This window comes from Narcine bancroftii, chromosome 7 (assembly GCF_036971445.1).
Source record: "Narcine bancroftii isolate sNarBan1 chromosome 7, sNarBan1.hap1, whole genome shotgun sequence".
Taxonomy (NCBI): domain Eukaryota; kingdom Metazoa; phylum Chordata; class Chondrichthyes; order Torpediniformes; family Narcinidae; genus Narcine; species Narcine bancroftii.
The window spans coordinates 90,799,778-90,816,177 of record NC_091475.1 but is presented as its reverse complement, the minus strand read 5'-3'; the positions used below and the strand labels follow the sequence as shown (position 1 = coordinate 90,816,177).

The 16,400-nt window shown below is 44.3% G+C and overlaps 1 long non-coding RNA gene across 1 annotated transcript in view; it reads right to left on the bottom strand.

Annotated features, from left to right (window-relative positions):
- The window catches only part of LOC138739113 (uncharacterized), a 41,550-nt gene extending 25,620 nt beyond the window's left edge, over positions 1-15,930 (bottom strand). The window contains exon 1 of the long non-coding RNA XR_011342013.1: positions 15,766-15,930. This is a non-coding gene — a long non-coding RNA (uncharacterized lncRNA). The remainder of the gene's footprint in view (positions 1-15,765) is intronic.
- Positions 15,931-16,400: the final 470 nt, after the last annotated feature.

Below are 16,400 nucleotides of genomic sequence, written 5' to 3'. Positions count from 1 at the left end.
GCGCTCCAATGGATGTTGAGGATGGAGCGGAGACAACGCTGGTGGAAGCGTTCTAGGAGCCGTAGGTGGTGCCGGTAGAGGACCCATGATTCGGAGCCGAACAGGAGTGTGGGTATGACAACGGCTCTGTATACGCTTATACAAATGAATTATTATGCAATTGTCAATTCTGTATTGATGCTTATACGTTAAATAATAAAAATATTTTAAAAAAGAAAGAAAATAATCTAGAAGTAGCACTACTTTTGAATCAAAATTTACAACTCTCTGGGAAAAACATACGCAGACTTTATGAAGGTGATAAATATCAAGTGTAGTTTTGATCCCCTTATTTAAGAAGGAATGCCATTGTCACAGAGGGAGCAGAGAATGGACAAGAATGATAGATATGCTTTGTCAAGAGGACTTAATTTGATGAGGCCTATATTTTCTCGAAGTTAGAAGAATAAAATAAATTTTTATCAAATTTTATGTTATGTATTGTAGTATTGACAGTGTGGATCGAAGGAGTGGGAGGTATTCCCTATAGCTGAGAAATCTGCAACCAGAGATATGTTACACTCATTTTGCAAGACGTGTGGAAGTTAAATGTGAGTTGACCTGCCTGGATAGCATCCAAGAAAAAAACAGTTCTCTTTATATGCAGCAATAATAAATGAATCATTTTAAAAAAAGGGCTGTCGAAGGCAAATTATGTAGAGGATAGTGAATTTACTCTCAAATCACTGCAAAGACTTGGAGCTTGCTAAATTGCTGGACATTAAGGGAATGAAATGAGATGGGGATCATGCAGGAAAATTATTGCTGAGGTAGGAGAGCTGCCATAATGTTTGTGGATGGTGGAGAAGGCTTCAAGATCAAGCTGGCCCACTCAATCTCTTATTCCTGATGCTTTCAATGTGGGAATTTTTTAGCAGTATGGGTAAACCAGCCAAGTCTAACTTCTGTAACAATCTTGTGTTTGCACCTCTCAAGTAGCTGATGAGCCACTTAATTAGTATAAATGCTTGTTCATTCAGCTGTGAAATGCACAAAAGCAACAGAGAGCAATAGATCAAAACCAAAGACAGAGCCCTATGGTAGTGCAGACAATACAGCTTCTCCCTTGCAGCTCCAGAGACAAGACTTCCAGTGCTATCTATGTGGATTTTTCATATTCCAGGGGCTCCATTTTATTCCCACATCTTAAATATGATGTGCAGTAGGTAGGAAGGTTGATTGGCCACCATAAAGGGCCCCAGTGTGTAGTTTGTAAAATATAGGGAGGGTTGTTGGTAATATTGGGAGAGAAAGAATAAAATGGGATTAGTGTAAGGTTAGTGTAAACGAGTATTTGATGCTTGGCATGGATTCAATTGGCCAAACGTCCTGTTTCATACTGTGTCACTCTGCAACAAAATATGATTTCAGGTGACCCGTGTAACACTGACATGCAGTCATTAGGTCTGGAGGAAAATTGCCTAACACAGTATACAATGCATGAAGCATAGAACATGGTAATCAACTTGATGAAGGGCTCGTTGATTATGTATCATTATCTTTGCTATATAAAGCACACTATTTGACCTGTTGAGTTCCTTGAACATGGTGCTTTCACTTCAATCACTGCACCTGCAGTTTTGTGTTTAAGTGCATTACAGCACAGTACAGGCCCATCAGCCTACAATTTTGTGTTGACCCATACACACCTACCCCACAATTTGATCCTTCCCTAACTCACATCCATAACCTTCTCTCTTTCTTCCACCCATGTGCCTATCTAAGATTTTTTTGAATGGGCCTTTTGTAGAAGACTCCACCAACATTTCCAACAATGCATTCCAGGTGCCCATTATTTCTCTGCATGAAAGACTCTGATATTTCCCCTACACTTTCCTCTCCTCCACTCACCTTAAACAGATGTTATCTTCAGGTGAGTGGAGAAAAGTTAAGGGGTAAGGTCAGAAACTGATGGCTGAAGGGAAAGTTCGCCAGATCTTTATGCCTCAGAGACTGTTTTTTTAATTATTCTTTAGGATCTTAGCTAACCAGGGAATGCTGAAAATTAAATGTACAATTAAATGTAGAAGGGATTGAATAAATGGAATAAGCACAGCCTTTGCAGTGGAGAGCAGAACTAAAAAAATTATTGTAGCAGCAGGTGAGAGACTGCAAGAAGTGAAAGGCCACACAAATACACAGCATGATCCATGCTCAAAATGTCAATGTACCTCAGGTGGTGATTTTCATGGCCAGAAACATATTTGTGAGAAGTTGTGGCACTTGCACATGAAATCAATAACTTCAGGGGGCTATCATGGAGTTGTTCATGGGAGGGTGGTAAAGAGCCTTTGTTGTGGAAGTTTAGTCCTGTGGTTAACAAAGCACATTGTATCTGATGCACAATCAATTGCACAAAGACTGAAGTTATTGGCACTGAAGACTTTTATTAGTAAGAGATGGGCAGTATCCCTTGTGTTTCTGGCTCACACTGATCTGGACTCAAATTGGCAGCAGGCTTATGGCATGACAGCCCTTATGAGGGAGAAAGGGCAGGAGTCTGGGGGTCCATGGTGATCTCCATTGGCTCGAGGTGAGCCATCTCAGTTGCCCCAGCTGGGGGGTGTGTGTGTGTGTGTGTGTGTGTGTGTGTGTTTATTTGTGTTTATTTGTGTGTGTGTGTGTGTGTGTGTGTGTGTGTGTGTAGGTTGCTACATTGGCAGGGATGGTGAGGTTAGGGAAGTGAGGCCCTGGAGAGATGGGGGGGCATACCTGTCTGCTGGTTGGGGGGGGGTCCAGATGCTCCTGTATGTGCGAGGTCCAGGATGGATGCTGTGTTTTTGCATCCATCCAGGAATGCCACATAAGTGTAGGGTATGTTTACGTGGAGCAGCTGGACCCTCTCAACCAGAGAGTTGGACTTATGGGTCCCTCACGTGCCTATGAAGTAGGACCATCTCGGAGAACATCAGCCAGGTATGTAATGTTTTTCCCGATCCCGATCTCCTGGGGAATGTAAAGAGTCTTTCATGAGGTTACTTGTTGGTGGCCATATACAGGAGGGACCAGATAGCATGGAGGGGCTCTGGGAGGACCTCTTACCAGTGGGGATCGTGAGACCCTTGGAGTTTAATGCTAGTAGCACTGCCTTCCAGACCATGCTGTTCTCCTGCTCCACCTGGCCATTCCTTTTGGGGCTATAGCCGGTGATACGGCTAGAGAACAGCAAATATTGATGCTATGGAGATAGCAGGGGTACCCAAAAATGATGAACAGGTTGTTCAGAACCTTTATGACGGTAGCTGCAGTCATGTCCGGACAGGACATGGCAAAGGGGAACCGCGAGTACTTATCTATGATGTTGATGAAGTACATGTTCTGATTCATGGAGGACAGGGGTGCTTTGAAGTCCATTCTAAGGCATTCAAAGGGGCAAGTAGCCTTGATCAGGTGTGACCAGTCGGGCTGGTAGAAGCGCAGTTTGCACTCTGCACAGGCCGTGCAAATTTTGGTCAGTGACCTGTTGTCCTCAATGGTGTAGGGGAGCTTACGGGCCTTGATGAAAAGAAAAAAACAGATTTGTTCAGCTTTCTAGGCCTGTACAGTATATCATAATTGTAGGCGGAGAGCTCAATTCTCCACCTCAGGATTTTATCAATGTTGATTTTACCCCACTGCTGATTGTTAAACATGAAGGCAATTTCCCATTGGTCAATCAGCAGGGTAATGTCTCCAGTGCCTTATCGCTTCAAGGATAGCCTGGGCCGCTTTCTTGATGGAGGAGTGCCGGATCTCGGGCCACCTGGTTAAGTGTGGCAGCCAGGGAAAAGTTGAATGCCTCGCTCTCCACCTGGAATGGGATGGACTCATCCATTGCGTGCATCGTGGCCTTTGCAAATCAGCTTTGATACGGTTGAATGCCTCAATGGCTTCTGCTGACAAAGGGAAGACAGTGGCCTTGATGAAGGGGTCATACCTTCTCCTCATAGCTGGGGACTTACTGAGCATAATAAGAGGAAAAACCACAGGCATCTTTTCAGGGCCTTGAGGCAGTGCGGGAGTGGAAGATCTAATGGGGGCGCATGTGGTAAGGGTCGGGCTGATGACTCCATTCTCCACTATGCAGCCTAGTATATGGGAAAGTGGCCTGCAGCCCGTGTTCATCCACCATCCCATCCATCTCCCTTTGAAAGACGGACACCCCATTCGTGACCCCAAAAGGAACTCTCAGGAAATGGTACAGTTGGCCATCCACCTCAAAGGCAGTGTACTGGCAGTCTTTGGGGCAGATGGGGAGTTGGTGATATGCAGATTTAAGGTCTATGGTCAAGAACACCCTGTATTGTGCGATCTGGTTCATCATATTGGCTATGCGGGGCAGGGGGTATGCATCCAGCTGGGTGAACCTATTGATGGTCTGGGAGTAATCGATAACCATCCAATGTTTCTCCCCTCTCTTCACCACCACTACCTGGACTCTCTATCACCCCCATCAGCAAGGAGGCGTTTCACCTCTGACTTAATAAATGCCCTGACTCCAGCGCTATATCCCTAACTTTTAGAGGTGATGCACTTACAGTCAGGGGTGAGGTTGGTGAACAGGAGCGGGGGGGGAATCCGGAGAGTAGAGAAGCCACATTTCGGATGCGGCGATTGAGTTTGGGGCTGCTGGTTAGCCATGTGGCGGGGGGGGGGGGTTTGGGTGGTTTAAAAATTGCTCTTTATAGTCCGTGAGAGTGGAGGGTGGGCCTGTCGTACTCTACGGTGGTGCTCTTTAAATTACACTGGGTCTAATTGCAGTGCACAGAGCTGTGGCAGTACTGGGAACCTATAGTTATGGTATACCATGTCCTGGACAGGCAACTGCCACAAACTTCTGCAGAATGGGATTGGGACGCTAGAGAGACATTGTGTTTTGCGGGCTTCACCCCAAGGGAGTAGTGCTGTACAGTGTTTGGGTGAATGAAGCTCTGTGCATCCACTGTCAAATAGGCAAGTGTTGGGGTGGCCATTTACCTAAACATCCATCATGGCTCTGGAGAATCGATGTGTCTGTGTTGATTCATGGTTTCTGACGCCAGTGACAGCTCGTCATCTGAGGAGTTCCGTTGTCTGCCATCAGTCCAGTAAGATGGCAGTTGAGGTGGGAGCCTCCATGGCATGCATGCGGCCCCATCATCGTTCACTGGAAGAGAAGAGGGAGAAGATACAAGTGACGTAATTGTGGTTGGTGATCTTGGTGGTGCATGTGCGTGGGCGTCCCAGTTCATCAGAAGAGATGCCAGAAGTGACTGCATCAAAGATGGAAGCTCCCTGCTCACACACAGCGCTGCTGGACTTGGGGATTTGCTTGGATGTATAGACCTTCACTAAGTGTCCCTTCTTCATGCAGTTAGAGTAGGTGGTGTCCCTGGCAGGTCAGCATTTCCTCAAATGCTTGCACTACCCACAGAAATAGCATGTTAGATGGTCATTAATGGCAGGAGAGGTCAGTTTAGGATGGGATGGGGGCTTGCGATCCTGCCTCCCAAGATGACAGCACCCATGTTCCCCACGAGGCAGTCATGTGTTCACTGGAGAACGGTTCAGCGTTGTGGGTGGCAACTTCCAGAGTGTTCGCCAGTTTGATGGTCTGAGGTAGGCTCAGTTGTATCTGTTCAAGTAGCCTCTGCCTCAAGTAGTCGGAGTGGACGCCTGTGTAACAAGCGTCTCTGATCAGCAGCTGAGTGTGTTGTTCTGCACTCACAGCCTGGCAGTTGCAGTCCCTTGCAAGCTCCTGCAGGGCTCTGACAAAGTCATTGAAAGTTTCCCCAGGTCGCTGTCTGCGTGAGTGGAGTATGTGCCATTCATAGACTTCATTCACCTGTACCTTGTACTGAACTTTCAGGATGTCCATGGCGTCTCCGTATGTCTTGCAGTCCCGCATCATCTGGCGGTAGACTCGATGCCCGATGTACGAAAATAGCAGATGGAATTTGTCCTCGTCGCCATGAGTCATAGCTGCAGAGGCTGTGAGGAACTTTTAGAAGAAGTGGCACCAGAGTGGGAATTTGCCAACTGCTTCGGGTTCTCTTAGTTTGATTTCTAGGTGATCCAACGTCAAGAATTTGTCCTTGTTCCAAGGAAAACAAAATTTTGCTAATAAAATTGATGCACGATCCATTACACAAAGACTGAAGTTATTGAAACTGAAGGCTTTTATTAGCAAGAGATGGACAGCATCCCTTGTGTTGATCACTCACACTGACCTGGAATTGAACTAGGGGCAGGCTTGTGGCATGATATCCTTTATGGGGGACAAAGGAGAGGAGTGAGTCACAAGCCAGCAAGCGAGAGCAGGGTCAAACATAAAAGGTCATGTCATTTACATATACAAATTGTGGTTTCACCACAGTATCACCAAGGAAGAATGCTTCAGAGGATAAAGATCCGCAGCTGATGAAAATTCTGACGAAAAGCCTTCGATCTAAAATATAACCCAATTTCTACTGTTCTGATCATGCTCTTCAGGGTTACTTCTTTTAAGTATGCAACAGAAATGATCTAATCCACAGATCCTGAAAAAAGATACTCAAAAAGACTGCATTAGTTCATGATAGTTTGTGTTCTTGGCAAATGAAAATGTGTCTGAATGGGAATTCAAGGGAAATAAATCATTTTACAAATCAGCTGCAATTTTTGGACGCATCTTGCACCAGAATTGGTAACTGAGCTAAAGGCTGACATTTTGCCTCAATATTGTTTTAATGTCTTTATGATAGTTACAGAGATAGAGGAGTATTTGAATTCCCTCTGGTTTGGAGATGCCAATGCGCACTTATCAACAGGTTCGCAAGTGAGGAGAAAACATAAGTTGTGTAAACAAGAGGACTGCCACAGGAATCTGACAAAAGAAATGAACAAGTGGGCAGGAACAGAGTTACTGATTTGTACCATTGCGGCACAAAGTTCGAAAATCAAGGAAGAGCTGTTGGTGCTGGAAATCTCCAATCAAAGAGAAAATTCTGGAAACTCTTAACAGGTCAGGCAGGCTCTGTGGAAGGGGAAAGAGCTAATGTTTTAGATTGAAGACTCATTTAATGACTCTTACTTTACACATTATTCATGAATGAATATTTATTTTCTTGGGTACAGATTATTTGCACAACTGTTAAGTACAAATTCTGCCTGGCCTCCAAGAATAAAAGAATTTCAGGGTTCTATGTGATGTTATGTATGTACGTACTCTGACAATACTAATGAACTTTGAACTGTGAGCCCAGTCTGACTGTGTTAACAAATCCCACAAATTCACTACCCTTTATCTGAGAAAAGTTCTGTTCGAAGTGGATGTTGTTCTTTTCTTCTAAGGATGTGCCGTCTGTTCTTAGATTGTCCTTCGCACTCCTGGAAACATCTTCTTTACATCCACTTCCAGATCTTTCAATATTTGGTCTGTTTCAATAAGATCACCCCCTCATCCTTCTGAAATCCAACAAGTACAGGCCGAGAGCCATCAAATGCGATCATGCTTGTAATCCTATTATCCCCAGGATTATTCGTGCATCCCTCCTGTGGACCCTTTCCAATGCCAGCACATGCTTCCTTTAGGTATGGAGTTCAGTACAGCTCACAAAACTCCACATGCGGTCTGACCAACATCCTGTGAAGCCTCAGCATTACATTCAAGGTTTATGGTTCAGTCATTATACCATTGCACAAACAAAGTGGGAGGAAATAAAGCTGCAAAATCTCTGCTTCTCTCCCCCGGCACCCTAATTGAAAGAAACTGTTAAAAAAGGGTTGCCACAAAGATTAATTAATTCTTGTGCCATTTCAATTCACCGTTTGACATCGATAGAATTAATATCACTGGGACATCCACCAACCTGCCTTGTTTAAAAATAAAAGAAATCCTGTGGCATCTGCTCCATGCCATTGAAAATTCTCATTTTCATTAAAGTAAAACACATATTTTTTTGTAATTTTGCTGCTCAATAATCCTTCTGGCTAAAAACATTTTGGTTTATAAATACTGAGGCAGATGGTATAGTAATGAGATATGTTATTAGATAAAAATTTAAGACATGCACAAAATCCGTATATATTCTGATTAAACTCACATCTTTTGAGATGATCAAATGTCCTAATCTTGTTTTTTTGAGTTCCTGTGCATCTTGCATGAATTATAAGTAATCTAGGAGTAACTTAATCTGTATTCTTAAAGAAAATTTGATGGAAGATTGTTGACCTGAAACACTTGATTGGACCTGGACCTTACCTCCCAGATCAGAATGCTAACTATGAGGCCACACTGACCTCTGACTACTCCATAGCTCCCAACAACTTCAATGCTTTACCAATGGAGTTGTTTCATGTGTGGTGACAAAGCCCTAGGTGCCCATAGTTTGATGGCCCGACCTTTAGATGTCTTTCTGCCAGCTTGAGTTGCCAAAAGCTTTTATTTTAACTGCTGGTCAGGGACATTTAAAAATAGATTGAAAAATAACACACAATTTAAGAGAGATTAAATAAAAATTAACAACATAGACAGTTTAAATGTATTAAGCTGCCGCCAATTAAAACTATAAATATACAGTAAAATAATGAAAATAAATTCTGTAAAATTATCCATTAATTGAAGGACAATGATTACAATGGCTGGCATAAAAAAAATGAGCAGTCTGTTGAATCAGGAATCGAAACATTGCTCCTGGAGTCACCAATATTCCAAGGTAGAGTGAGAGAAAAGATGTGGCTGCATCTGACATTCTATGCAGCCAGCACTCTTACTTCCTCCATGAATGATGCCTCACCTGTTGACTAGTTCCATTATGCCATATATTCCTTAAGTGCACTTGTGGTCTGATTTTAAATTTCACCAAGTTAAGTGTGGAATTTAAAACATTGGGGAAACAAAAAGGATACATTAATTATATCTTCTTAGAAACTCGCCCGGTTTAGAGAAACAAGAAAGAAAACCCAGCCTGCCTGAAAATATACATGTTACTTTTAAAATATGAAATGTCTTGCAAGTCCTAAAAGCTATACAAACCCATTGTGACAAAAAATGAAACTTGTGGCGAACTGTGCCACTCCATTATCAAACCAGTATCTGTAGTTTTGGGTCCCTGCAGGATCAGGAGTTCCTGGTGGGTGGGGGTGGGGGGGGGCACAAAGAACTCTGGAAGGCGTGTGACTTTAGAGGTCGGGTAATTGTGATAGCGCAGCGACTGTAATTATTTAAACTCCTGTGAAGATTCCATTGATCAGTTCTGTTGGTTCAGCTCACAGACAACTTCTGTTGAGCTTTATTCATTGTAACACTCACTACACTGGTGACCCCAATGGTCCAAATTACAGTTTGGACCTCAGTATGGATGTGAAGAAAGCCATTATCCTCAAACTTCCAGTATTTTGGACCTCGCAGCCTCAGATCTGGTTCGAGCAGGCCAAGGCCAAGTTCCATCTATGCCAGGTTACTGCTGATGCAACAAAGTACTACTATTTCATTGAATCACTGGACCAAGACACCATGGGGCCTTGTCAATTTCTTACTCCAGCCTTCAATTAACAACAGGTATAAAGCCATCAAAGTCCTGCTCATACATTTTTCGGCCTTTCCCAATGCAGCAGGGCAGCACAACTTCTCCATATGGACGGCCTGGGTGACCCCACTCCTTCCGAACTAATGAACGAGATGTTAGCACTCATGGATGGACATCAGCCCTGTCTGCTTTCGACCAACTTTTTCTCGAGCAAATGCCAGAAAACATCCTCTTGCTGCTTGCAGAGGAAGACTTTAATAAGCCCGTCACTTAGCAGCCAGTGCTGATGAGTTGTGGCAGGCTAAGCAGCATGGTAGACTTTTGATTGGGTGCATAGTGATGCCTCAGCAAAGGGCAGGAACCCTGCCAACTTCGGATAGCGATGTGGTGTCAGACTCAACTGGATATAGCCTCAATAGTGCTATTACCATGAGAGATGGGGAGATACAGCCTGCCACTGCCACCCCCCTTGCACACATCTGGAAATGCTGAGGCTAGGTGTGGATGGTGGTCACTGTGACTAATATCAACCACACGAGACAGAGTGCAAGTTAAACTTTAGTTTTAATAAATTAATATATACAGCTAGGTCTTGCCTCTGTGCAAGCCTAGGTTAGAATGGAGGAGCCTAGCTCTGGTCGGCTTTATACACAAAGTCGTCAGGTGGTGGCCCCTGGTGACCTAGTGGTATAATAGCATTTCACCACAGTCATGATGCCTGGCCACAAGAGTAACGTCCTTTTTCTCTGGGATCAACACTCAGGATGTCAGTTCTTGGTCTGCACTGGCATGGAGGTTAGTGTCTTTCCCTCCTTCAGCCCAGATACACAACAGGAAAGAAGGGCCCTCCACTCACAGCAACATGTGGATGTACAGGTCATGGACAATTCCGCTCAATATCAGCTTGTTGCGGTTCAGCAGGTCCTTCGTCATTGCTGATGTATCACAGCGACTCCTGGGAGCTGAGTTTTTGTGAGCACACTCCCTTCTAGTAGATCTCCACTTTCGAGTCCCTCACCTTGAACCCTGTGGCGTTGCCCACACCTCACCTCAACTCAGTGATGCTCTTGTACATTGATTATGCCAGAATCACAACAGAATTCCCCAGCATTATTACTCCGCAGTTCTCGACAGTCCAACTGAAACATGGAGTACAGCACCGCATTCCGACTCATGGACGTCCCCTGCATGCACAAGCAAGCAGGCTATCTCCAGATAAATTGCAGCTGGCTAAAGGCAAATTCTGACACATGGAGGAAATGGAGATTGTTTCCAGCTCTGAGAGATCTTGGGCATCACCGCTGCATAGGGTACCTACAGCGCTTGGAGCATGGAGATCTTGCAGTGACTATTGGTGTCTGAACGACATCACTGCGGCAGATCACTACCCTGTTCCCCATTCACAGAATTTCTCTGTGATCCTTCACGGCGCTAAGATATTCTTCAAAATTGACCTGGTACCATCAGATCCCAGTTCACTTAGACAATATTCTTAGGACTGCCTTGATTACACTATTTGGGCTATTTGAATTTGTATTTCAATGCCTAATGGACACAGTTACCAGAGGCCTGAATTTTGTATTTGTTTATTTGGATGACATTCTTATTGACAGCCACTCACGGCAGCCGCACCATCTCCATCAACTATGTCAGTGGTTAGATGACCACAGGTTAGTGATCAACCTGGCCACTCACATCAGCCATGGCATCAGTCAACAGGAAGCGGTTCCTCTACCTTCCAAGTTCGAGACCATTTACAAATTTCCAAGACCCTCTACCATTAAGGGCCTGCAGGAGTTTGTTTGCATGATTAATTGTTTTGTGCCAGCTGCAGCTAAAGTTATGCAGCCACTTTTAAACTTTGGCTGGACATCCCAAGGAACTGAAATGGAATGACGAGGCTGTGATCGCATTCGAGACTGCCAAAGGAGTGGTAGTGAGAGCCACTATCTTCATGTACCCGAGAGTTGACATGCCAATGGCTCTGACAGTGGATGCGTCAGGCACTGTGTTAGGTGGGTCCTGGAGCAACTCACCGATGGCATCTGGAAATCCCTAGCTTTCTTTAGTTGCCATTGAGATCATCGGAGTAAAAGTACAGTGCTTTTGACAGGGAGCTCCTTGCCCTTTACTTGGCCATGTGGCATTTTCACTATTTCCTAGAGGGCAGAGGGTTCACCATCTGCAAGGATCACAAGTCTTTGATTTTCACCTTCACCAAGATGTCAGGTCCATGGTCAGCAGGACAATGGCAACTCTCCTACATTTCAGAGTTAACAACTATGATAAAACACATTGCCAGGAAGAACAATCCAGTCACCGGCCCACTATCCTGCACCACCATTGCCTCACTCCATTCAACTGCTCCCAGTATAGACTACACAGATTTGGCAACAGCTCAGCAGGAAGATGAAGAGATGGCCACATATCGCACTGTCGTATTGGGACTGAAATTTGAGGACATACATTTTGGCAAATCCCTTGCTACTTTGTGACCAAGGGCCATTGTACCATGCAATGTTGGGTAATATGACACCATACACAGTTTGGCTCACCCTTCGATTAGGACGACAACAAACATCATGGTGGGCAAATTCATTTGGTGCAGCCTGTGCAAGCAAGTTGGCGCTTGGGCAAGGACAATAATCCTGTGCCAGACCTCAAAGGTTCAGTGCCACACCAAAGCCCCACTATAGGTTTTTGCACCCACACAACACAGATTTGATCAAATCCACATGAATATCATTGGCCCGTTGCCCCTGTCCAAGGACGCTACTCATCTCTTCGCAATAGTAATCAGTTTCACAAGATGGCCATAGGTTCTCCCGCTCTCCGACACCTCCACCTCAGCTCGTGTGAGAACCCTCATCACCAATTGGACAATGCGTTTTGGACTAGCTATGCATATCTCCTCTGACAGAGGACCACAGTTTACTTCTGGGTGATGGTCTACAATTGCACAGTTGTTGGGCATGCAATGGCATCAGTCGACAGCCTATCATCCCCAGTCCAATAGATTAGAGGAACATTTTCACTGTCATATGAAAATGCCTCTTTTGGCATGAATTAAGGGACTGGAATGGATAGGTGAACTAACTTGGATACTTTTAGGTATCTGTTGTGCACCCCAGAATTGGTTTACAGTGCCCCCTTGAAGGTCCCATGGGATTTCATTCCAGCAGTACGTGGGCAGCAGGAATCTTCCAATTTGGTACTCACATGATTAAAGGAGAAGGTAGATACACTGGCACCTATCCCAGCCACCCGGCATGGGTCTACAGTTTCATACATTCCACTTGAACTCAAGGACTGCCTTTATATAATCCTGTGCAGGGATGCACACAGGACACTGTTGGAAGAGCAATATGAAAGTCCTTTCATGGTGGTATGGAATGACAGCTCCATGTTTGATATAGACATTGGCAGCAGGCAAAAATGGTTTTGATAGATCACCTTAAGCCGGCATATGTGGACCTAGATCAGCTGGTACAGGTGGCATGTCCCCAACACAGGATGCGTCCACTGGCCCATTCTCTCCATATAGGTGAGACTGCAGTGTCACCTCCAAATTCTGGATCTGGGGGTGGGGGGGTTGGGGTTATGTGGCGAACCACACCACACCATTATCAAACTAGCATTAGTAGTTGCAGTCACCTGCAGGACCAGGAGTTCCTGGTTGCCGGGAGGCACAAAGAGCTCTGGGAAGTGCGCGACATCAGAGGTCAGGTGATCATGATAGTGCACCAACTGGAATTATTTAAACTCCTGATTCTATTAAACAGTTCTGTTGGTTCAGCTGACAGACAGCTTCTGTTGTGCTTTATTCACTGTACCACTCACTACATCTTCATCTTCCATCAATCAATTCATACATTTGGACTAACCAATTGTTTTCCACCTGAAAAGTTAACTGCTGTTCTCTCTCCACAGACACTGTCTGATTCCTTGAGTATATCTGGCATTCTTAGTTTAATTTTCCAAGCCATCACCATTCTGATGGTTTACATTGACCATGAACAGGATTTAATCTTTGTACTTATAATAGTAAGGGAATCACAACTTGTTACCCCAAAATCTTATCACAATCTACAAATTACAAATATGGTGGAATACTCTTCATTTACTTCTAAAGAGGTAAACACAAAAATCTGCAAATGCTGGGGTCAAGTGCAGTCTGTAAAAGTGCTGAAGAAACTCAACTGGTCATGCAGCAACTATAGCGATTAAAAGGTAGGCAAAGTTTCAGACTAAGCCCAAAACTGCTCTTGTGTTCTTATGTTGAGCTTGAACACATCATCCAGCATTAGGTGGTCTAATTAATTTGTATCCAAACCAACAGCTAAATGTTATTAGTCTCCACCAATGATACACAGTGGTTATACTGTGGACCATCTACATTATTCATTGCAACAACCCATCAATGCTTCTTCCAGAGCTTCTCTCTAATCCTCAGTCTCTAATATATTGGAAGTTAGGGCAAAAGTGCACTTCTTCTCATAGGTTTTCGATCGACAGGGCCATTTGGAAAAGCTCTTCAGTGCCAACATGCAAGTGTATGTGAAGCAACTCCTGGCAGTTTCAGAGAAATGTAGGGTGGCACAGTGAGAGCTTACTTCACACTTCCAGTGACTCAATTTTAATCTTAGCCTCCGGAGCTGGCCTGATTCCTATATCTTTTATCCTTTCTCTTAAATCTAGTCCTTAAATAATTGTTAAATGTTTCTTCACTTCCCACTCTACCTCATATTGCTTTTCACTCTCATTCTTTCTGTCATTTTTTTTTCTTCCAATGATCTACCATCACAATCCATCCTTTCTATTCAACTCTTACTCTATTCACACTTCTGAGACTTCCACTGATCTGAAATGCTAGAATTCTGAAAATTGTAGGAAATTTAGCAAGTGAGATATCATCCATGGGAAGAGAGTGTCTCTTTCTTTCCCTCACTCTCTTTCCATGGACGACATCTCACTTGCTAAATTTCCTACAATTTTCAGAATTCTAGCATCTATAATATTTTACTTCAACCTCTTCTAACTGCTTCTGACTGAGCTATGCTTGTGTAAGACTTGCTGTTCTGAGGACTATGTCATCTTTGCAAGTTGCTTTCGAGCTTCCTTCTGAATCCTGAATATCTAGAATAGTTCTTGCAAGTCAAAATATTTTAGAGAACTCTAAAAATCAAAAGACCAACAATTTCTTCAGTAAACATGTAGAATATTGAATGGGGAACAGTACAGCATAGGAAAAGATCTTTCGGCTGATGTGTCTGCACCAAACGTGATGATCAAATTAAGCTAAAACTCTGCTCCTTGCACGTGATACATATCCTTCTAACACATATTCATGTGTCTATCTAGAAGCCTCTTAAATGTTACATAGTATCTAATTCCATCACTACTCCAGGCGCCCACCACCGCTCTGTGTTTTTAAAATAAACTCCTAAACACATCCTTTAAACTCTTCCCACCCCGCCCCCCTACACCAAAATGGTGTCTCATCTTGAGCCTCTTTCACATTTGCCAGTGATCCCAGGAATTAACCAACAATCAGCCTTTAAAGTGCCAAGTGTGAAACCAAATTCAGCTCAATGCCAGCATCAGATGATGTCATCTCACATCAGGGAATTGACAGCGTCGACCGCTAGTACAATCCCTGGCATCTGCACATGCCAGCGTTTCAATCAGGCAAGCGTGAAACAGGAAATTGGAAAGTGGGGATTAAATGACATCATTTTTTTGCGTGATCACGTTAAGCTCTGGGTGGATGTGAGCTGCAGACGTGCTGGGGTCCAAACGTGTTACAGACATTCTTCCTCCATCTCTCCTCTAAAGTTATAACCAACAGGCACATTGGCTGGGCTTGTTAAGTACAGTGATTTATAAGATCTGAGTTTATTTGGGTTGACTTTAAAGAAGTTCAAAAGTTAAAAGGAAAACAAAAAAAAATTGGCTTCTGCAAACTGGGGTGACAGGGAGGTGCAGCAGCTCCTAATCCGAAGGTTGGAGGAAGGATCTGGACATGAGTTAACAGGCATAATTAAGGATGGGCGATTTTATGAGGGCATTGCAGTAAGGCTCAGGGAACTGGGGTGTCTGAAGGTCAAAAGACAGTTCATCAACCAGTTAAAAATGCTCAAGAGGAGGCTTAACTCGGTCATGGACTATAACGGGAGAAGAGGTGCAAGCTGTTGGACTGATCTTATTTTAACCTGTCATTCGACATCTGGGGTACAAGCAGGCAAATTACACCACTCACCCTTCTAGGCAGCCTTCAGGCTAGGAGGGAGCTGATGCGGAATCCAGTTTGCGATTTGAGGAAGAGGAGGATAAGGAAGGTGAGGTGCAGGAGCAGGATTCCCCTTGTGCTTCATCTCCCACAGACCCATCAACCACCACTGCTCCCTCATCTGCCACTAGTGCCTTCCCCTCCCCCAGTACCTGAACCCTCCCACTGCCTCATCCCATGTGATTGTGATGTACTGCTGCAGCATTAAGCAGACACAAAACTCAAGAAAGACTACAACAGGCTTTATTCAGTTAAAAGTCTCTGCTACAGTGGTACTTGCACTGGTAACTCTGGAGTGACTGGCTTGGGAGGGGCCAGCTCAGGATTATATCCCGGGTGACTGATTGACAGCTGGCCGGGTGGAATTATATCTATTCAGGTCGGCTGATTGACAGCCGGCTAGGTGTGGTCTGTCCTCTGGTTATCTTCCTGCAGGTACAGAGATCGCCCCCTGCAGTAGGCTAGTCGTGTATCACCACAGCCACTAACTTGGATGACTAGCAGACTGCAACTGACCCAACAACAACTGCAGATAATACAGGGATCACACCTCTTGCTCTATTGGGAGCTGGTAAGACTTGCAATTAATATTTTCAAAGAAAATT